Source organism: Coturnix japonica, chromosome 2 (assembly GCF_001577835.2).
Source record: "Coturnix japonica isolate 7356 chromosome 2, Coturnix japonica 2.1, whole genome shotgun sequence".
NCBI lineage: Eukaryota > Metazoa > Chordata > Aves > Galliformes > Phasianidae > Coturnix > Coturnix japonica.
Window position 1 is genome coordinate 101,097,654 of NC_029517.1, and position 20,662 is coordinate 101,118,315.

General features: G+C 42.8%; 1 protein-coding gene across 3 annotated transcripts in view; it reads left to right on the plus strand.

Annotated features, from left to right (window-relative positions):
- The first annotated feature begins 911 nt into the window (after window positions 1-911).
- FAM110B (family with sequence similarity 110 member B) overlaps window positions 912-20,662 on the plus strand; it is a 96,144-nt gene continuing 76,393 nt past the window's right edge. For 2 of the 3 annotated variants that reach the window (XM_015855632.2, XM_015855639.2), the window contains exon 1: window positions 912-1,033. The gene's annotated coding sequence lies outside the window, so the exon portion shown is untranslated. The remainder of the gene's footprint in view (window positions 1,034-20,662) is intronic. The other variant, XM_015855634.2, reaches the window with a different exon arrangement.

The following is a 20,662-nucleotide window of genomic DNA, read 5'->3' on the forward strand; positions in this document are numbered from 1 at the left end:
TGTCACACAGAGCAGAGCTCAGTGGTGCCCTTTGGCTCCCTGTGAGGAGCTGCAGCTGCCATGACTCCCCTCAGCTTCTCCGCTCTGGGCTGGGACATCAGCCGCTCCACACACATCTTGCCTTGCAGATCATTCCCCATCTTTGCAGTCCTGCTTTGGATGCTTTCCTCGTCCTTCTCTCTGCAGCCCAAACCAGCACCCCGTGCTCGAAGTGAGGCCACATCAGTGCAGAACAGAGCAGGATAATCCCTTCTCTGGTGACTGTCAGTGATGTTTGAAAGAAAACCCATGCACACTGACAACGGGATAGAGGTGTATCTGAAACCAGTTTTGTAGTTCTTGCTAGCTGCCAAGAAAAGAACGCTAAGAAAACAGTCTTCACTGTTTCTTTTACCCTCTGCAATTAAGGGGGGGGAAAAAAAGAGTGCGAGAGAAGGGAAAAACCCCCACAAGTTAATTTAACAGAGCAGTCGCCAGTCAGCTCCTCAGGCATAAACAGGCAGCCGAGGCGCTGCGCGTGGGCTGACTTCAACGCTGGATGCCGAGCAGCGCTTGGCACAGGTAAGCGGGACTTTCATCGCAGACCCAAATTAACACCGGTAATTCCTTGCCGTCCGAATTGCGGCCGAAGGAACAACCCCGGGCGGGGCTCAGAGGCCGGGCCGCCGCCCCCACCCCCGGCCGCGCCTCGGCCGAACAAAGGCGGCGGTGGCGGCGGGGCCGCTCCGTGCGGTGCGAGCACGGCGAGGGTCCAGCCCACACAGAGCCGAGCCCGGCAGCGCTGGAAGCGCCCCGCACCCCGGCCCCACGCTCGGCCCGGCCCCACTCCGCGGCGTGTCGGGAGGAAGCGCCGGCCGCCGGCCCCTCGGCTCGCCCGCCCCCCGTCTCCTCCCCTTCGCAGCCGATCCTCCGCCCCCTCCTCCTCCTCCCGCTGGCGGCGGCGGCGGCTTTCTCGGCCCCGGCTCCCCCCGCTTTTCCCCGCGGCTTCGCCTCGCTCCTCAGCGGGAGGCTCCGCGTCGTGCCGGCGAAGACGGTAAGGGGAGCAGGGTGCGGCGCCGGACCGGAACGCGGCTCTGGGTTCGACTGGCGCGCTGGGGCCCTGGGCTGAGCGCCGCGCCGCCGCCCCGCAGCCGCTCCCCCTCTTGCTGCGGACCCCCCGCGGCGGAGGGCGGGCAGGAGGGAAGCGGGCGGGGGGCTCATCCCACCGGGTGCTGCTGTGTGCTGCGAGCCGCCCTGCCCTGATCTGCTCTGCTCTGTTCTGCCCGGCTCGGTGGGGAGAAGGCGGGCGGACCCGCCGGGTGGGTGCCGCGGGGAAGCGGAGCCGGTTCCGTGCCCGTTCGCTCGGGATCCGGCGGCAGAGCGGGTGTGTGGCGGGGCGGGCGAAGCGTTTTGAAATTCCTCGCTAATATCAGGGGACAACATATGGCCCGGGTGAAAGCAGCTGGGGTCGGTGAGGAGCGTGAACTTCCTCCCTTGGACTCCCCTGCGCGGGGATGGGGCCGAGCACATGGTGTTGCTGCTCCTCTCTGTCACCGTGCTGCCCGAGCGGGTCGGCCGGCGGCTCCCGGAGCTGAGCTGAACAGTGGAAAACTTAGGGCCGGCGAGGAGGCTTGTCCGGAGGTAACAGGCTTGCACGGCCCGTACTCCTCCAGTGATGCATCTCTCTCAGCTGGGGCGAGAAGTGGAGCTGTTTGCTATGGTCCAGCGTGTGTAGCACCGTATACAATGGAGGAGGTTTAAACTTCTTTTATTCAAGACCCGCCTGGACTCCTACCTGTGTGACGTGGTGTAGGGAGCCTGCTTTGGCAGGGGGTTGGACTCGATGATCTCTAGAGGTTCCCTTCCAACCCCTACAATTCTGTGATTCTAAAGATTTTGGAGTGGGCAGGTCGACGTCTCCTGTACCATCACGATGTTAATTCACTCAGACCTTAGTTAAGGTGATTTGCATGCCGATCCGTTCTTGTGTTTAAAATCTGCGGTTATTGTGTTCAGATACTTAGGGGTGGAACATCCTTTGTGCTTAAAATGACACTGCTATTGTGTTTTTAAGCAGGAAGACGACTTTTATCTGCAGCACGGGTTTTTTATCTTTAGCGTAGACCTTTTATCACATGGCTGTAAATGCCCTGCTTTTAAATCTGCTACTGATTTGCCCAGTGGCTTTGTGGAGGTCACTTTGCAATTCGGCTTCACTCCTCTTTGAAATGTGTCTCTTGATTAATTATGGTACTGGGTTAGAGCTAGTGCTTTCATTTCACATCCATATTTATGTACCATAAGAGCCGTGCCTTATAGGACAGCTTGTTGTTGGTCCTGCCCGTAGAGCATGCTGGTTCTTAGTGCATGGCACTCTGTGGGCGTACAGTGTGCCTTGTGTCTCACGTTGTGTCCTACTTATTTAACAAAGTTTCGAGCTCTAAAAAGGTCAGTGTAATCCATACCACCCCGGCACACAACTGGCTTAGAATTAACAAAACCCTTCTGAGCACTTCAGAAAAAATGAAAAACTGAAAAAAATATGGCACCTTATTTATTCATTGGGGTGGGATGAAGAGATTACCGGTCTTGAAAACTGCTTCTCTGTTGTGAGAGTGGGCAAGTGCTCTGCTTTTGTGAATCATCCCTATGAGCTGGACGGACCGTGATGGGGGCTGAGAGGGAGAGATGAAGGATCACTGGTAGTCTCTGGGGATGGGGCTGTTGTTTGCCATGGTGTGCTTTGGTGCTGTTAGAGCTGTACGCTGGCTCTGACAGGTATCCCATTTTATAGAGGTCCATAGTTAACTATGGTGTTTGGTATTTCTTTACTAGGAGAGTGGTTAGGCCCTGGAACAGGCTGCCCAGGGAGGTTGTGGATGCCCCGTCCTTGGAGGTGTTCAAGACCAGGTTGGACAGGGCCCTGGGCAACCTGATCTAGTAAATGTGTATGTTTGGTGGCCCTGCCAGGCAGAGGGGTTGGAACTACATGATCCTTGAGGTCCCTTCCAACCCGGGTCATTCTGTGATTCTGTGATCTGTGATTCTGTATTTCATGATGTAGTATTGAATCTGTGGGCACAGCCTCAGTGGGCAGGAGGTAACAAGCAGATGCCTGTGCTCTCCTCAGCTGTGTAGTGTAGGTATACCACAAATGTACTTTTTGGGTGGTGTATTGCCTTGATGGAGCTGATAGCCCTTGTGCTGGGACATCTCTGCAGATAATGAGAGAAATCACATCATGAGTCAAAGCTAAGAGGGGAATGGTGTTTTCTAGGCAAATGTAGAGCCCATCTGCTGTTGCTTTGCTGGAGAGGGTCTTGCTGTGTCCTGCTGCAGCACATAGCCATCTGAGCCCTCTCTTCCCAGCATCTTGGGGATGGTGGCACTTGAGGTTGTTCCTGGAGGGGCTCTGTACAGATGTGGTTTTACAGTGGGTGTGATGTTGGTTTCTACTTAAAGTCTATATTATACTCCAAAACCAGGAGGAGTGACTTTCATTTAATGAGGCAGAAGTGTGTGAAGTTATGAAACATGGCTCTATAATCATGTTTTGGTTGCTCAGAGCTACGGAACCTATTTGAGATATGGTGCTAACACGAAAAAGCATCGTGCACAAAAGTCTTCTTTTTGTAAGTATGCTACTAAAAGTGGTCACATATTTCAGTCTACTGATTGATATCCATTCTAATTATCCTGGGGTATCTTTTGCCCATTAACTGTAATGGAATGGGCAGTGAACTTGTATATACACCCTTCCCAGAGCTGGATTTCATACCTTTAAACTCTGGTTCTGGAATGTTTCTGGTCTCTCTGTGGCTGACAATGGATCTTACTTTCCATCTCTGGATTACAGCTCTGTTCCACAGGATGCCTGTGTTGATTATAGCCACAAGTTAATCATTGTGAATTGAAATGTATCAGCTGCAAAGTGCTTTTATTTCAGAAGGACAAGTTGTGAGAAGTTGAAGGAACTGGTTTGTGAAGTCTGCTAAGCTAAAGACCTATGAATTTGGAGGGGGGGAAAAATAAGTTGGATTGCCTTAAATGAATGGTATGACATCTGGAAGAGAAGTTGGGTTTGATACTATGAGGACCAGGCTGTAGTTGAAGAATATATGACTTTAACAACTCCAAAGTATAGCCATTCATGGCACCTTCCTATAGAAATGAGGACTTGAATATGGGAGAAAGACAGCGTGACAAATAACAAGTCTTAAGCTTGTTTTGAGTTTTAATGCTGTCAAGCAAAGTAAGCAAAGAGTCTCTGCTGTAGGACTCCAAAAGGGCTGGCACAGAATGTTGGAGCCAGGTAAAAAAAAAAAAAGAGTTGTTTGTTGTCTGTCAAATTGGGTGTAGTGGCTGTGATAGCAGTAAAGCAAAATAATTACACTTGTGTTTATTTTCTAAGGAGAGAAGAATGAAATCTATTCACACTTCTTGCTCCGGTCTTAATAATATTCAGGGATTTAGAACAAATTTGGAATGGAAAAAGTAATTAAATACACAAAGATAAGTGGAAAACAGGATAAAATGCATCACGGATTTGCCACAATTAGGTCATGGAAGACTAAAGATGTATTATTACTGGATAAGTACTGAGTGTTGTAGACAAAAGGAGTAGAAGACTGCAGTTCAGCAGTGCCATGCTGAAAATAACTAAATTGGAAATAGGAGGATTGGCTAAAAAACGGTGGGGTAACTTAAGGAGACACAAAAAACAAATCGTGACTCTGGTTGTGTGGATAGAGTTGCTGCTTGGGGTAGGTGCTGCTGTGGAGCTGGTCTTCTTTCCTTCATACCAATTGAGATTAGTCTGTTTGAAGGGTGATTGCTGATGAGGCGAAGTCAGGGAGCACAGTCAGCATTGAGTAAGGTTGGATTGTTGCGTAGAAAGACTTGAATGTCCAGGATGACTGAAGCAATAGGAATGAGAGGAAGTTAAATAGCTCTGAAAGTGAGATTATCTGCTGAGTGATTATTAGCAGCGCATCTGCTATCAGCTGGGAGGTCATCCCTTAAAACAGGTCTGCAGGGAAAGGCCTATATGCTGTAGTCATACAGGGATGACTGATGCTGGACACAAAATGAAGGCAAATGTTGTGGACATCAAGATCTCTTCAGTGGAGACAGGCAAGTTATTATACAAGGCACTGGGGAGATTTCATATCAAATACTGTATGCAGTTCTGGTTACTTGTTTACAGGGAAGATAAAATTCCAGTAGAACGTCTAGAGGGTCATCCAAACTACAAAACTGATGTGAACAAACAGTCTGGATTTAGATGGAGACTAAAACTGAAGCTATGTTGGCTTCTATCTCTTAGTTTGGGCAGACAGGAGGGTAGCAACTACTAAGAAATGCCCTGGGGCAGATTCTTAAAGGAGAGGTCATAAACTGAAGTTCATCTGTAATTGTTTATTAAAAGCTTGTCGTACAGGAGCATGACTGGATGACTTGTTGAATAAATGTTAGAAAACATGTATGTTGAAAATTGAAATGAGTTTCCCAGCTATCAGATTTTGGGTACCCTCCCACCTGCTTGTCTTTTAAGTCACAGTTTGTGTTTTTGTGTGACTGCTGAGGAACCTGTTCAGGTAACTCAGGCTACCTTCAGTGTGATGCTTCAATCCTTGGTGCAAGTAAATGGAAATAGAAAATGCTTCCATGATGGAAGTATCAGAAGCAGATAGGCTGTTCTTGTTTTTAAAGTTTTTGGAGATGAAAGTAAGTGTAGTCAAGACACATGATGATGAATGGAATTTTTAGAAGTAAGATTCCTGTCAATGCCATTAGTAGCTGCTGCTTTTTCTATTTTTGTTTTGTTTTAGTGTATAAGTCATAAAATATTAAAGATAACCACACATTATTATGCATGGGACAGAAAGTGGAAAAGCAGGCTGGAAGACAGGGTGGCTGATGAACACGTAAGTAAGGACCATGCTCTCCTGTTGAGTGGGTGCTTACATCCATTAACTGTGCTGAGCCACACGAAGGCCTGGTAGGCCCGGTCACCCAGTACACCCTGAAGCACGAGGCATGGCAGTTCAGACACTTTGTTCCGGGTTTTCCTTCAGCTGAAGGCTTGTCTGGTATGAACAGAAGGCGTGTGCCTCACAGAAAGCTTAATGATGGTGTGTGTGATTTGAGGGCCCCCACCGTGTTGACTTTGATCTCCTCTAGAGCATTGGGGCCTGCCCATTTGTAAGCTGGGCTTTGTAGACACAATCTGTCTTCTGGAAGCTTCAAGAGCACTCTTTCAAAAGGAGGAAGAATGTATGTCATTGGTGCGGATGCATCTTTAGAAGAATCATTTTGAAAAAGCAAGATGCTTTGAGAATGTTTGTACATCAAAGCAAGATCAGTGTCTTGATACTGTTTTATGTCTGCTTGTTTTGAATTTATAAGGCAGGTGTCTGACTTCCTTAGAAATAATCCAGCTGCAAACTCCTTTCCACTGTAGTTGACTTAAGATTTAATAGTTCAGGTTTTTAGTGTTTGCTTTAAATACATGTGTTTTTTCCTTATTTTTTTTTCTTGCCATTCCCTCTTCTCAAGTGGAGCTGTGTAATGAGCTCAGTGTGTTAGCATCCCCCATAGGAAATAAACGTGAAAAGATTGTGTTGAGCCATCAAAAGAATAATTTAACAATCCCAGGGAAAATTGAATTTATTGTCTTGGTAGCTTTTAGCATGTATTATGCTATTCACTTATTGTGAATTCGTTTTTTTCCACTTGCTCCTGTTGCTCTTCTATACGAGCGATTAAAAAAGATGAGACCCGAGCTATGCTTCTTGTTTGTGAAGCATCTTTTGTTTGACAGCTTTGAAGTTACAAATGCTAATGGATGAGGTGGATAAGTTATTATTCCAGGTTCATAAAGGAGAGATTCAGTCTAAGTTTGAACGGCCTCCAGCAAATAAGAGAGCTGAGCACACATCTCCTGATGCTTTGTTGAGTTCTTTAAAACACAATCGCTCCAATAATTTCCTGTTACAAATTTGAGCTCCTGGAAAAGTCTGCATTAAGAAATGGGAGGAAATGTTTGAAGACTTTATTGGTCGGGGAAGATAACAGCCACATCCAGTATTGTTTGCAGCTCGAGCAAGTGGAAAGGAACATCCTTGTTGTTACTACTGTGTTCATGGCAAGCATGGTCAGACTGGGACACAGGGAAGTGGATTGGAGCAAGAGGGGAGCAGTTTAAGGAGATGGAGTTGAAACCTGGAGCACAAGTGGAAGAATACAAGAGAGATGTGATTGACAATACGAAAGTTAGGGAAAGACTGAATGAGCAAACCGGTGAAAAGGGAAATGACAGAATTGCTTGTGATGCACTTGAACTCAGTATGCGTATTAATGCGTGTTCGAATTAAATTGGAAAGCTCATGTTTTATTCATCACTGTGATGTAACTGTGGGATAGCTATTAGCTGGTTGGGGTTGCGCTATTTAGAAGAGCTCCTCTGAATGAAGAGAGGTTGCAGTGGGGAAGGAACAAAGCAGAGCCTTGCAGCAAACTGCGGGAGAACCTTTTAGGTGTGAGCATCTGCCGTTGACACGGCATTTTGTGTAGTTCACAAACAAGCAAAGGAAAGGAGAATTGTGGGAGGAAGAAAGGGGAAAGAAAGGCTGTTCCACAGCCTTCCAGTTCTCACTGGCACCTTTCTTTCTGATTTTGACCTGGTGTTTATCTTTCTCTTTTCCTTGTGCAAACAGGAGCTGAAGAAGCATCCTTTCCTTGTGAAAGGGCCCCTGGTAGCAGCATTGCTCTTTCTCCAGTACCTCTACACAGCGTTAGGCAAGTCTGTCTTAAATAACTATCAAATTCATGAATGGACTCAGACCTTTGGATTCAGAATGACCTTTGTATGTTGTTGTCCTTTTCTACTTGACAGCTTAATCAGTGTGTGCTACCCAAGGAGGTCAGTGGGCTGTTGGAAGTGAAGCTGTTTCTGTTGTGCGTGCTGGCGCATGTATGTATATGCAGCTTCAACTATGTTGTGGAATTGTTTTGAGTCATGGTTGGGTGAGCAGGCCTTGGGACGATAACATGCACTTTCTAAATGTATATCTACATATATATGCACATGCATACATGTATAATCCTTTTGTGATCCGTTTTATTATCCGTTTGCCACTGTTATTTTTTCTGTCTACCCTCAGTAGTTTGGGCCTGTTTTCCTCTCTTAAAGAGGAGCACCTTGCTACTTTTTATGTACCTATATACCTCTGTGAGACTGTGTTTAGAAAAAAAGTCAAGTTTAATACTGGCATTTCTAGGTCAGTCATGTAGATGTGAGTAGTTAAAATGCAATGGATTTCAATTCTATGTTCAATTTTATTGCAAGATCCCTATTATCTATGTTGTTTTGCCTTTCTGAGCTGTGATATTGCTGAAGTGTATTGCTGCTGAGCTCTTCCAGTGAGTTACCTCTATGTGTTGAGTGACAACTGCAGTGAGTGACAATACTGAATTAGTTTAAGTGGCGGGCAGTGTGAATGGGAATTTATGGAATGTTTTCATTCAGTATGGACACGTGTTATTTTAACTAATATCCACTAGTGAGAAACTGGAGTCCCAGTTCTTTAACACATGATATTTCTGCAGTGTGTTTGTGTAAACGCATGAGGAACATCTGTAGATGTGAAGGCCTGCGCACTTAGGTTTTTCTTGCAAGACCGCAACACAAGCTTTGCTGAAGGCTTCACTGATGCTTTCATTAGTTCTTCCTTTATTTATTGCTACTATTGTCCTGGTCTTGACATGTTTGCTGCTCAAGTTCAGGGGGTTACTTCCACTATAGTATTGAGTCCTAATTGTGCAAATGAAATTATGCATATTAGGTTAAGCTTCAGCAGTTGTAGTTGAAGTGAATCCCACAAATCTTTGTATGTTTAAAACCACACGTTTCTACCTTTTTTTAATTATTTTTTTCTTCTTCCTTCTGTTTGGTAGACTGTAAGGGAAAGAAACTGACTCTAATGAAGCAGAGCAAATAGGAATGCACAGTGTAAGCAGTTGAATTTGGAGAGAAAATGTTTTCCTCTGATCTTTGCTGTAATGATTGGAGGTGTTCACTGGTGATTGTGTTAAGCCAGATGTGTATATTTAGAAACAAATCTTAATTTATTTATTTTAATAACCTCCTTACTATAGAAAGCTTGTGCTATCAAAAAGTTTCTATTTTTGGAATGAGGTCTGCTTTTTTTTTCCTCTTCAATTGGAAGATGATCAATGTCATTTCTCTCTTCCTTCCCTCTCTGTCCCTTCCCTTTAAAACAAAACTTGCAGTCTTTAGACAAAAGTGTCTTTGTTTTTACATTTGTTTTATGAAATCACTTAAATCCTTTGGGAAAATCTTTCCTCTCACAGGAAGAGGGGGGTGGAGGGGGAACCTCCTAAAGCCAAAAACAGCAAGCCTGCTACCAGACATAAGTGTTTTGCTATCTGAGTAGTAACATATTGCATACAATAATCTATTTTTCGTCTTAAAATGATTGAATAAGTGTAGTTGCAGAAATGCACACAAATAGGCACGCATCTTTCACTCAGCAATTGTAAAATTAGGACTTGGGGTGAAAATATGCTGCAGGCCTTTCTTGGAGCTTCTTTGGTCTGTCACTAGTGGGGGATGGGGGGGGAGGAGGGGATAGCTGAGGGATGACGACTTTAAAAGTGATATTTTAAAGCTCCATGAGATAAAAGTGATCTTTTGGACTTGTGAATGTTTGGAAGCCACTTTATCCTAAAATCCTCTTGGTTTGACATCTTCAGGCTGTTCTGATGCTGTGGCTGGGGTTGTGAAGCCATCCATCCTAATTTTCAAAAGACAGCTGCTACAGTAGGCAGATGTGCAAATTACCCTTTACTGATCTAGGAGCCTGGCAACTGACAGGAAGCATTAGCAAGTGAGAGAATGAACCATAAAGACCAAGAACTATGTGAAATATCACCGTGCTAATTTGCCTGCATAGGCTTTATTCAGAAAATATGCTAAAGAACAGGAATGCTGATGAGATGGAACAAGATTATTGCAGCATGCCTTCCCCCAAATGTAATAAAAATGCAAAATTCTGCCAGTGGCTTACTCTTCTCAACCACCTGTCTTGTTGCTGGGATCTGAAGGGATCCAAGATAAGGGGAAGTAGTGTGATTAGGTTCTGAATGTGAATGAAAAATGAAGGAGCTCTCACTTGAGGCGAGGAAGTAATGGTCTGTGTTCTATAAAGTAGGAAATTAGACGCTGGACTGAAACCATGATATAATACTGGCCTAAAGGGCACCTTTGTAAGTGTATGGAGAATGTGGAGTGTGGTGGCTTCTGAGATGTACCTCACCTCGCATCTCCTTGCATCTCAGGCAGTTGACAGTTGGCTTGTCTGTAGCATGATGGTGAAGGCACGTGCTGCTTCCCAGGCTTATTTTTGTGTCCTGACACTGCAGGTACCCCTGCTCATCTTTCTGGTTTTCAGTAAGGGAACTGTGAGGCCCTGGGGTGTTTTGGAGTAGTATCCATGCCACTTGTGAAGAAGCATACGCCGAAAATGCTCACCTAGTATTTGATCCATTTCTAAGTGTTCTTCCTAAAGATTAGACTAGAGAATTAGAGGCTCTAGGGATGTAAAAACTGAATGAACTCCTGCTTAGCTGGCTAAACAGCAGTATCAGTGCTTGGCCTAAAATGCAAGAGGCCAGATGCACCTGGAGAAGCCTTGTCCCCCATCAACTCTGGGTTTAAGATGATGTTTTTTCTCTGAGCTTTCATTATCTGTAAATGCTATGAAGGTGTTAAATGATGCTTTTCCAACTGTTGGAATCAACTCCAGTGTTTTCCATCTTACTTCTGCATCGCTGTTACTGAAAGGGCTTGGTATAAGGTGCCCAGCCTCTGCTTGAAATCAGATGCATGTGCTCCACCTCCAGTGTACATTTCATTGCATCCTCTATCACTGTGGTCCTTACTAAACAAGTGCTACTAATGGAAGTAAGCTTACTTTGCAGCCAGATATCACAGTGTCATTCTGCAGTGGCATTGCAGGGCCGTGAGACAGCTATGTGGTGCTCGCTGCTGTGCTCTGATCTCAAGGAGCCAATGTCCAGGTGGAACAGGAAGGCAGGGAGACAATACTGCATGTTGACGTGAATTCTGTCTGTTTTGAATTGTCTGTCTGGTGTTTTCTATTGCTAGTCACATGGTTGAAGTGTATAAATACACCATTCTATTAATTTCAGAGCTATTTAGCAAGTGTAGTAATTACAGAAGGGCGTTCTTAAGTGAGGAACACTAGTGTTATGGCAGTAGTGATAGAGATCCTATCTAATGCAACAGTAGCTGCTGTGAGGTTCCAGACTTTCTGCTGCCTCTTTCCCATGCTTCAAACTTCTACTAATTTAAAGTTGAATTTCTAATGGGAAACAAAACCTGTTCCTTAATTGGTGTGACTTGCTTTTGTGGAGTGCTTCATTCAGCTTGGTGCAAATTGTGAAAGCTGCCTACTATTTGAAAATAAAGCCTGCTGTTTTCAGTGTTGAACCAGAGCGATGCCCAGTGAAGTCTTCCTTCAATTAAATACAACTTGGTACCATAGTATACTGAGCTGGAAGAAGTAATAAAATAGTTTTATGCTTTGTTGTAAATAGTCGTTTTTACATTACAATTTTGGTGTTATAATGGTAGGTTCATCACCGTTTTCATAACACCCTTTTATTAGGCAGTATACAGAACACTTAATTTTGGGTGAGTAAAGTAAAATTGAAAGTATAAATGAGAACGTAAGGAACTCTGTGGTCACAACCTCACAAAATTCACTGGGTTTTGCAGTGAACATTCTGCAGGAGTGGGTTGGTAAGAACATGGAGGAGACAGTTATGGTGCTGGAGTATGGCTGGGTTCCTTCTGGCTGCTGGGCTTTGTAGCTCTGAAAGCTCCTGAGAAAGCAGGGAGTGTGCCCTTGGGTTGCTGTCCAGTGTCTGTCTCTTTTCTTTTTGACATTATAATGTCTTTGATCACAGCTTCGCAGCCTTTGGCAGCTTGAATTGTAGAAGAACTGCTTTCCCCTGTTGAGAAATTACAGAACGCAAATATCTAATTGTTTTCCATTGCGTGATAGTTTTTGTTTTAACTAATTCTGTTCTTACTTGGGAAGAAGACAGATGTATTTTTCCTGGAAAAAAAGGATGTGTTCTGCACAGAAAACTCTACAGCTTTTTTTTCCAGGTAATTAAAAGCATGTTTCAGAACAGATTTGAATTATCTTGAGTTATGTAGTTAGTCTTCAACCTAAATACATACAAAATGCAAAGTGACGGAAAATGAAGATTCCTAGTTTAGTGTGTTGTATTGTACAAGAAGACAAGAAATTTCTCACAAGGAAAAGTCTTCTTGGGAAAAGATTCCAATTATATACAGTCTCTGGTTTTGGTTATTGCTTTTCAGTTTTTTTGGTGTTTTTATTCTTAGACACACACACACACACATACATATATATTTCTCCTAGTAATCTCTACAATGAGTATTTAAATGAGTCGTTAATGTTTTGTTTTTGATGTCTGTGGTACTTCTACCTTTATGCTAACTTATGTAGATGTACAGGTCAGGACTTGGCCTATATAGTAAAATGCCTTAATTTACCCCTATGTACATTCCTGGGTGTAGGTATTTAAATGAAAAGAAAGAAAGGTGAGCTGCTGCTTGATGCTGTAATTTTAGTTGGAAACTGACATGCATGAAATGAATGTAGGCACAAAATATTCAGCTTCTTGGGCCTAGTTTTCCATTACTGCAGTAAATACAGCTTACAGAGCTTTTTTAGGTCACAGTCAAGATCTTGCTTTGCAGATAAGAGAAAGTAGCAATGCTTACATGTAAAACGCAAGGAGAGCGGCCAAAACAGCATTCCCACAAATATGTGCATGCATGAGGTAGGGAAAAAGAGTCAACTAGAAAACTGGTGGCTCCCGCTTCTGGCATTGGGACCATCAGCACACGTCAGTGTCCACAGAATCACAGATTGGTTTGGGTTGGAAGGGACCCATAAGACCATCTCATTCCAACCCCCTGTTATAGGCATGGACACCTCCCTCTAGATCACATTGTTCAAAGTCCCAGTGCACATTACGTGTGTGGATGTCTCCAGGTAGGCTTATGTCATCCTGGAGAAGAGAGACTGAATCCTCCTTTCTATCCTTTGGTATTTATGCCATAACACAATGTCGTCCATATGTATATACAGACAAGTAATACTCTTCATTCAAAAGCCCTGTAGGGACTTGATCCAGTTTCCTAGATGAGCTTTTCCTTTCTGCAGCTGATTTGGGCTGGATCTGGGAAAACATTTACAGTACCTGGTTTGCATCCAACAGTGAAGTGTTGCTCTTCTGAGGACTGTTAGCTGCAGTAGGAATGTAGTCCTTCGTGGTGGGGCTGGCTGAAACTCATCTGCCCTGGACACTGAGGATATGGCACTTAGCCCCCTGTTGCCTTCAGAGTATCACAGTCTCGTGTGGGTTGAAGGGACCTTAGAGATCATCGAGTCCAACCCCTGGGATTCGAGCATCCTGTGTAGCAGAGTGGCACTTCTACCACTTGCCTTCTACCCCTTCTAGCGGTATTGAGCAGGCTGGTGGCAGGGCAGTACATGGTAGACATCCAGTGAGATGAATTCTCCAGGCCTTTTTCTCAGGTGTCTCCTGAAATACCTCAAATGCTTTTAATTTTCACTTGATTTCTGTACTCAGTGTTGCTTTGTCTGGAAGTCGTTACATCTTGTAGAAATTCTCACTGGTGGTGTAAGATAACTTGGCAGTGTCTATGAGAAAATGGTTATATAGGGAAGAGGCTATTTCAAGATTATTTTTTGTCATATCTGGAGAATTACCAAAAGCAGGGAAGTGCAAAATAGTGAGTTTTTTTTTTCCCCCTATGAAATTTCACACTGCTTTTCAAAATAAATGCTTCAGCCTTTAAGTGGGTGAGTGCTTGCTTGAAAGTGGTGACTCCCAAATGTTCACTTTTGAGCCAAGAATAAAATCTTTTTTAATGTAATCCTGCCTTTGAGAAGATTTTAGTCTTCTTGTAGAGACTTTATTCTCCTTATGGAACATAATGAGTTTGTTTGCTTTTCAAAGAAAAGGCTGAGAATTGCACTGAAGATGCTCATTGCGTTTTTGGCAGGATTTTTATTCAGGATAAAGCTGTTAAGCGTTTAATGCAGTAAACTGTTTTAAAAGGATAAGTTATATAATTAGGAACTTTCAGATAAGCATTAGTATTAATACCTGGTTGTCAGCAACAACATGCTATAATATTGAAAAGTTAGCTGATACAAATAAGCCTGAGCCTTTCCTCCTACTGAGCTGAAAATGTGGCTTTATAAATAGGAAAACAGTTGCAGATGAAGTTTGTACCTGCACTGTTCAGGGTTTCTAGTTATTCCATAACAAGGTTTTGCAATTAAGAGGAAACTGAAAAGCATCTCTCAAGAATATGAGTATGTGTGGAAGCTGATGTGCTATTGTATTTCTCCAATCTTTTAGCATCCATGTAGTGGGGACCAGGTTTAGGGACTTGTTAACTTACCTTGTTCATTGCTCATATATGGCAGCTGATGTCTGCTTTAAAATAGTAATGAACGCCATAAAGTTGTTTATGTACTTGGTAACTGGCATATCGATGCTGTTGTAGCTTCATAGTAAACATACACATGGCATATATTCACAAATAAGAAAGGAATTCCTTGATTTGCAGTACCTGCTTGTGGGCTGCAGTTGACCCTCCAGGCAAGAAACATGCTTACTGGTGAAACATGAAGAGGTATTAAAGCAGCCCAAATGACAATCAGTTTGCATTGCCCATTTGAAAAGATGGGTGAGAAAATAACTGGCACATTTTTCCAATTCCTGATGCTGGACTGTGGTTTTATTGTCAGTGTTGGCTGCATTTGAACCCAGTGTGTGGATAAGACTTGCAAACTGAAGTTCTACAGTCCATTTAAAGAAGCAGTACCAAAATTAAGCAGAAGACCTTTTGGTGCTTCAGTATTGGAAACTTTCACGGCAGCATGGCATAGAACCGAAGTACTGTTTTGTCCCAATAGAAAATGGTGGCTTTTTGAAGCTGCTGTGCTGCAAAAGATTTTGTTTTCTGTGGTTTTCTGTTTGCTTTTAATTGCAATCTATATTCAAGCAGTAGTCACAGGGCATAGATTTACCCCTAATTTACTCAGCGTGCTTCACAGAATCATAGAATCGTAGGGGTTGGAAGGGACCTCCAGAGATCGAGTCCAACCCCCCTGCCAAAGCAGGTTCCCTACACCAGCTTATTTCCTATTTCCTGACCTTCACTTCTTGTTATGGTATAAAAATAGCAGAAATGATTGCATGTAGCAGTAGGAGGCGGTATTTAAAGATAAACCTTTTTCTTTCTTCCTCTATTGCTAGGCATTTTGCAACTTCGGATAAATAGTACTATATTTCAACGTTATTTTATTGTTATGGGAATTCTGTTGTTCCATTGCGAAGTGGTTTAACAGCTGCTAAGACTTCATCAGTTAAGTAAGGAATCTGCAGAAAAGTGATGTAAAGATGATGTACTGATGTGATATGACAGTGCCAACTTGTGTTGTTTCGTGGGTACCCAACCGCAGTGTTTCTGGTTTATCATGCCTTGTTTTCTCACCATCAGAACCATTCCCAGAAGTCCTGGGGTTGAGCATACATCTGCCCATTGCAGGTATCCTTCTAGCAAAATTGCTGACAAGGCTCGGAGCATGTGGTTTTGGTTTGTTTTTGAGGAAGGCAGATACTGCACTTCTTAAGCCTAAAGGAAACTTGTCAGATGAAGCTTGATCTTTTTGTAAGCGTTTTGAATCCTGCCTGGGTATTGCAGGTGCAGAGCTCGTACCACGTGCTGGCTGCTGATCGCTCCCTCTGTGGACAGGAGGATTAGAGCAGAGTTTCAGCTCTAATCCTGGGTTTCCTGTGCAGATTTGGTTTAGTCTTACTCCAGTTCAGCTGCCTGTGTGTGAAAGAACATGCTTTTATGTATACTTCCTCTCAAAAAAACAAATAAACTTGGTAAATTTGAATGGGACTGTGTGAAGTTTAAATGGTAGCTCGGTGTTTGTTGTATTGATGAGCTATTTTAAGTCTTATGCCTCCTTCCCCACACATATGCACACACATTCCCCACTGACTAATAGACATGTGCTATGAACATTCATATATTTTAATTTAAACAAAATGATAGCAGTTTTGGATTTAGGTTGTTTCTAACTATCTGAAATCTCTTGTTTTCTTCAATAAATGCTTGATTACTTCTTGGTGCATTTTAACTCCTGGGTAAATATGTGTCTCCTTTGTTAAAATAATGACACCTGTGTTTAAAAATACAACGGCGGACAGTAATACATGTCTATTGTAACTTAAAAGGTTGCTTAAAAGGTTCCCAGAGAGGTTGTGGATGCCTTGTCTTTGGAGGTGTTCAAGACCAGGTTGGATGGGGCCCTGGGCAACCTGATTTAGTAAATGTGTATGTTTGGTGGCCCTGCCAGGCAGGGGGGTTGGAACTACATGATCCTTGAGGTCTCTTCCAACCCGGGTCTTTCTATGATTCTGTGATTCTTGGAAAAGTTTGGATGTTGCCAGCTTCACTGATGTACTTCTCAAAACCACGGCCACTGTTTCCCTCATTCTCACTACTGAAAGAGATGCTCGAGTTAAAATGGAGCTGGTTTGGAAGCAGTGCTAATTAGCTTCTGTGTCTCACATTGAGGGAGCCGTGAACTGTCCCTGCTTGGAGGAGGGAAGAGAGTCTCTGATCCATCGGTGTGTCATCTCCTACTGTTATTATTTGAAGGCCTGAAAGTATACTGGGTTCTGCTTCTAAAAGGAGATTGAATGTATGTTATCGCATGAGATGTGTCAGAGCCAGCTTATTCAAGAAAGTAGTTGTTGTATAAAAGTCCCTACATGAGTGATGAGTTGTTCATTGGCATGCACTGAAGACAAATTAATTTGTTTTCCACACAAGTGAATACTGCTTTTTTTTTTTTTTCTTCTTTCAATTCTCACAGAAGCTCAGTGATAAGCCTTGAACACAGAATCAATGCTTTATCCTGTGCGATTTGTGTGTATTTGGCTTTTAAATCTGTTTAACAAAGTAGTGCAGCAAATTTGGGATTAGCGACATGCTAGTTAGCTTTGCTGAAGGAAACTGGTACAGAACATTGGGGGAATTCACCTTTTTTTTTTGCATTAGGTATGATTAGCTGGCACGAAGATTTAGCTGTATCATATATTAATTTGTAAGCAGTTCCTGGCCTCATGGTTATGAGGAAGTTGTGATCCAGCTGCAGCAGTATCAATTTGGCAGAGTAAATAATCATGGGTTTTGTGCAGATCTTTAATATTGGCAGTAAAATATCTTAAGCTCCCCGGCTTTCCTTTCACTTCTCAAATTTAAAAACAATGTTGATTTAGCACCAAGTATCTGTTGTTGTACCTGCTGGGTTGTGTTTTATGTGTTTTAGTGCTCTTTATTGCTTTTAGAGGGTTTCTTTTGTTGTTTAGTTCTTTCCTCCCCCCCCCTCCTCCCTCCCACTCCAGCTTCAGTCCCTCACAATACTGAGGGCTGTTAATACTTCAATCAGATAATACTCACAGAAGTTGCTGATACACTATATGAAACGAGTTTTGAATTTTGGTTATATAAAGCCTGGACTGTGAAATCTTACTTTGAATCTAGGCTTATTTGGTTAGGCACGTTAAAGCCATTATTAAAAATAGTGGAGCTTTTCTGTTTTTATTATTTTCATTTGAGATCAGATCTCTTTGAACCGCAGAGACACGCACCTGTGCTCATTTTAATCCCTGTGTAGTTTTCATCAATTATCACAGCAGGCAAGAAGAAATCAAATTGTAAAACGCTTTTGAAGAGTAAATACATTCAACCTGGGGTTCAAGTTTCTGTTTTAATCAAATATCATATCTGTATTCATGTTTGTATGCAAAGCTGAGTTAAGGGTGTGTGTATGTGAGAGAGAGAGAGAGAAGCCTTTTTTGTTTTCATTGTGAAATATCTGTTTTGAAGTGCTTTGGTGTAAGATGAGTATAATATGTTGGTGTTTGTAGGGGAAGGCTGTGTGTATATACACAGATTTTTGTTTATTTATTTATTTAAGCTAGGAGAAAATCTAGGTCAAGAGATTTCATTCTTATTAATAAGTTAAGGCTCTGTTCAACAAAAATCATCCTCTGTGGCTAGGAAGCTTCCTGACTTGAGAAGCAATAGTGGGGGAGGAACTGCTGCCCAAAAAGACCAGCGGGGAACCTTTCATATCCGTCACTGTTCTAAAATGTTTACCTCCCTGTGATGCATTTTTGATAATCACTGTGAGAGCTCACCAGGTGTGTGTTTTTTCCCTTCTGCTCCAGAGCTGATGGTAGATGGGTTTCCTCCATTATTGGCCTGTTTTGGCACCCGTCAGTAAAGATGGCAGGGCTGGAGACCACCAGTGTGTCTATATGTGGTGTGGTATCAAGGAGCACAATTTTAAGAGAGGAAATGCCATTTTAAGTTAGAAAGTTGGTGCACTGTACTTCTTGTTGCACTGTACTGCTCTCCTTTTTATTTTTTCCCAAGATGGTGTGGATGTGGGAGGAGGTCAGGGAGTCTGTCCATCTGCTTCCGCAGGAGATGTCAGTGATACGTTTGTGCCCCATAATAATTGGTTTTGTACAGACAGAAGACAAGAAGCATATCCATCACTTTCAGGGGATTTTAAAATCTTCAAATGCAGGCCCATACTTCCCAACATGAGATGTGTAAAAGCCTTAGACGTACTAGACAGCCCATATAACTAATAAAATTGCCTTGTTTTGATTAACTGCTGTAGATGTGAAGCAAACTTTGAAGCAAGTTGGTTGACACCCATGCAGGGCTAAATTATGACATCCCAAATAAATTGCTTTGCAGTTTAAGTGCTTAAGTAGTGTCAGTGCAAGGAAAGCTTGTTCCCAACAATTCTTCGTATGTTGAACATTGCTTGAAACTCCTTGCTTTAAAATGTTAATTTTGCATAGTGTTTCCTTGATGTAGAATGAGCAAAATTCAAGGCTGTTAAAAACTAGAAACACAGGAGAGAAAAATCTCAAATGTATTTTAAGTATTTATCAAATTCTGCTCACATGTTGTATATTTTACTGTAACTTTTATAGTTAGTTTAGTGACCGACTGGTTACTTTCGGCATACTACTATTTTTGAGATGTTATTGAGCTTTATGGGGCGAGTGCCATACTGACATTTTGTTAGTCTGGTGGAGTCAGCTTAAAGTCATTAATCTCCATCTGTTCCCATTGTTAGGAATTGTTGTTGTCTTTGTCAAAAAATAGATATTTTACTGTACAAAAACATTGTTTTGTATTTTTGGAGATTTTTTTTTATAGCCCAAATGATCAGCATTATTTTCTCAGCCATATAATCATTTGAAATAAGATTAACCAGTGAAGCTGTCAGCGGAGTCCATCTTTTTTGGAGTCCTTTGTAGTCCATCTTTATTGTTTAGAAAGGAGTAACTGGGTAATTGTTGAGTATGTGACAGTGTGGAATGGGCTTTCAGTTGCCCTTTCTCTTCATGGCAAGGGAGGCCTCACCTTATGGGCTGTTGTGCAGCATCTTCCCATTCATCCTTCTTCCTCCTTTGTGGCCACTGCTGTGAAATCTCTAAGCAGAGGTCTTGTGCATGTTCCTTCATTTGTCCATAATCCCGGTGCTGTTAAATGTTGTTGAGAGTTGTCAGTGGGAAACGATGCATGTGGCACCCCATAGGAAAGTCCTATTGGCCATCTGTGGCTTTTTCACACTGCATCTGGTGGTATGACAGGACAGTGGAGGAAAATAATGGTTGATACTTTCATATATAAGGTATAAAATGTCGTAAGCTTATGCTAATGAGTTAACAACTTATGTGACAATAGAGGTCTCTTAAGCTTCATTCTTGATTTGACACTTGACAAAAAAAGTGGCCCAAAGCCAAGGTCAAGTGGAAGTATTGTGCTATTATTGCCTCCTCCATGTCTTTCTCTAGTGATCTGATGGAAGGCTGATAAATCTTTATAAAAGAAGCAGTTAGAGCTTAAGACTTTAGAAAGGAAGTGTAAAACCCGATTCAGAATGTTGATTTATACTGCTCTGAGCGTTAGTGGTTGGTTTGGCTGCTTGCCCCTGGCCTGTATTTGCCAACTTCCCGTTGCTTAGAGCAGAGCAGTTGCTTGGATCCATTTCCTCTCACGTGTGGAAGTACTGTACTACTGAACTAAATTTTGGGGTAGCAACAACTTGTATTTTAATTAAAATACCTTTTAACCAGCAATCAGGTTTTGATAACTAATTTTAAAGAAAGCAATCATGAGATCTAACATGTTTTTTTACATGTAGAAACAGCATTGACTTGAATGGCTCATTTTGAAGCTAGAATTATATCCGTATATCAAGTTGTTTCCTACTCTGCTTTTGAAAACTGATGTGCATTATGAAAAGATTGCTATTAAATGCCTCTGAAGAGGTTTGACTGTAGAGCGGACAGCTTACACGTAAGTCCTGCCCGCGTGAACATCTATTAGATCTTCCTAAGGGTGGAGCACGTAGCCTGGGCCTGGTCTCTGCCCCTGAGGCCCAGTGAG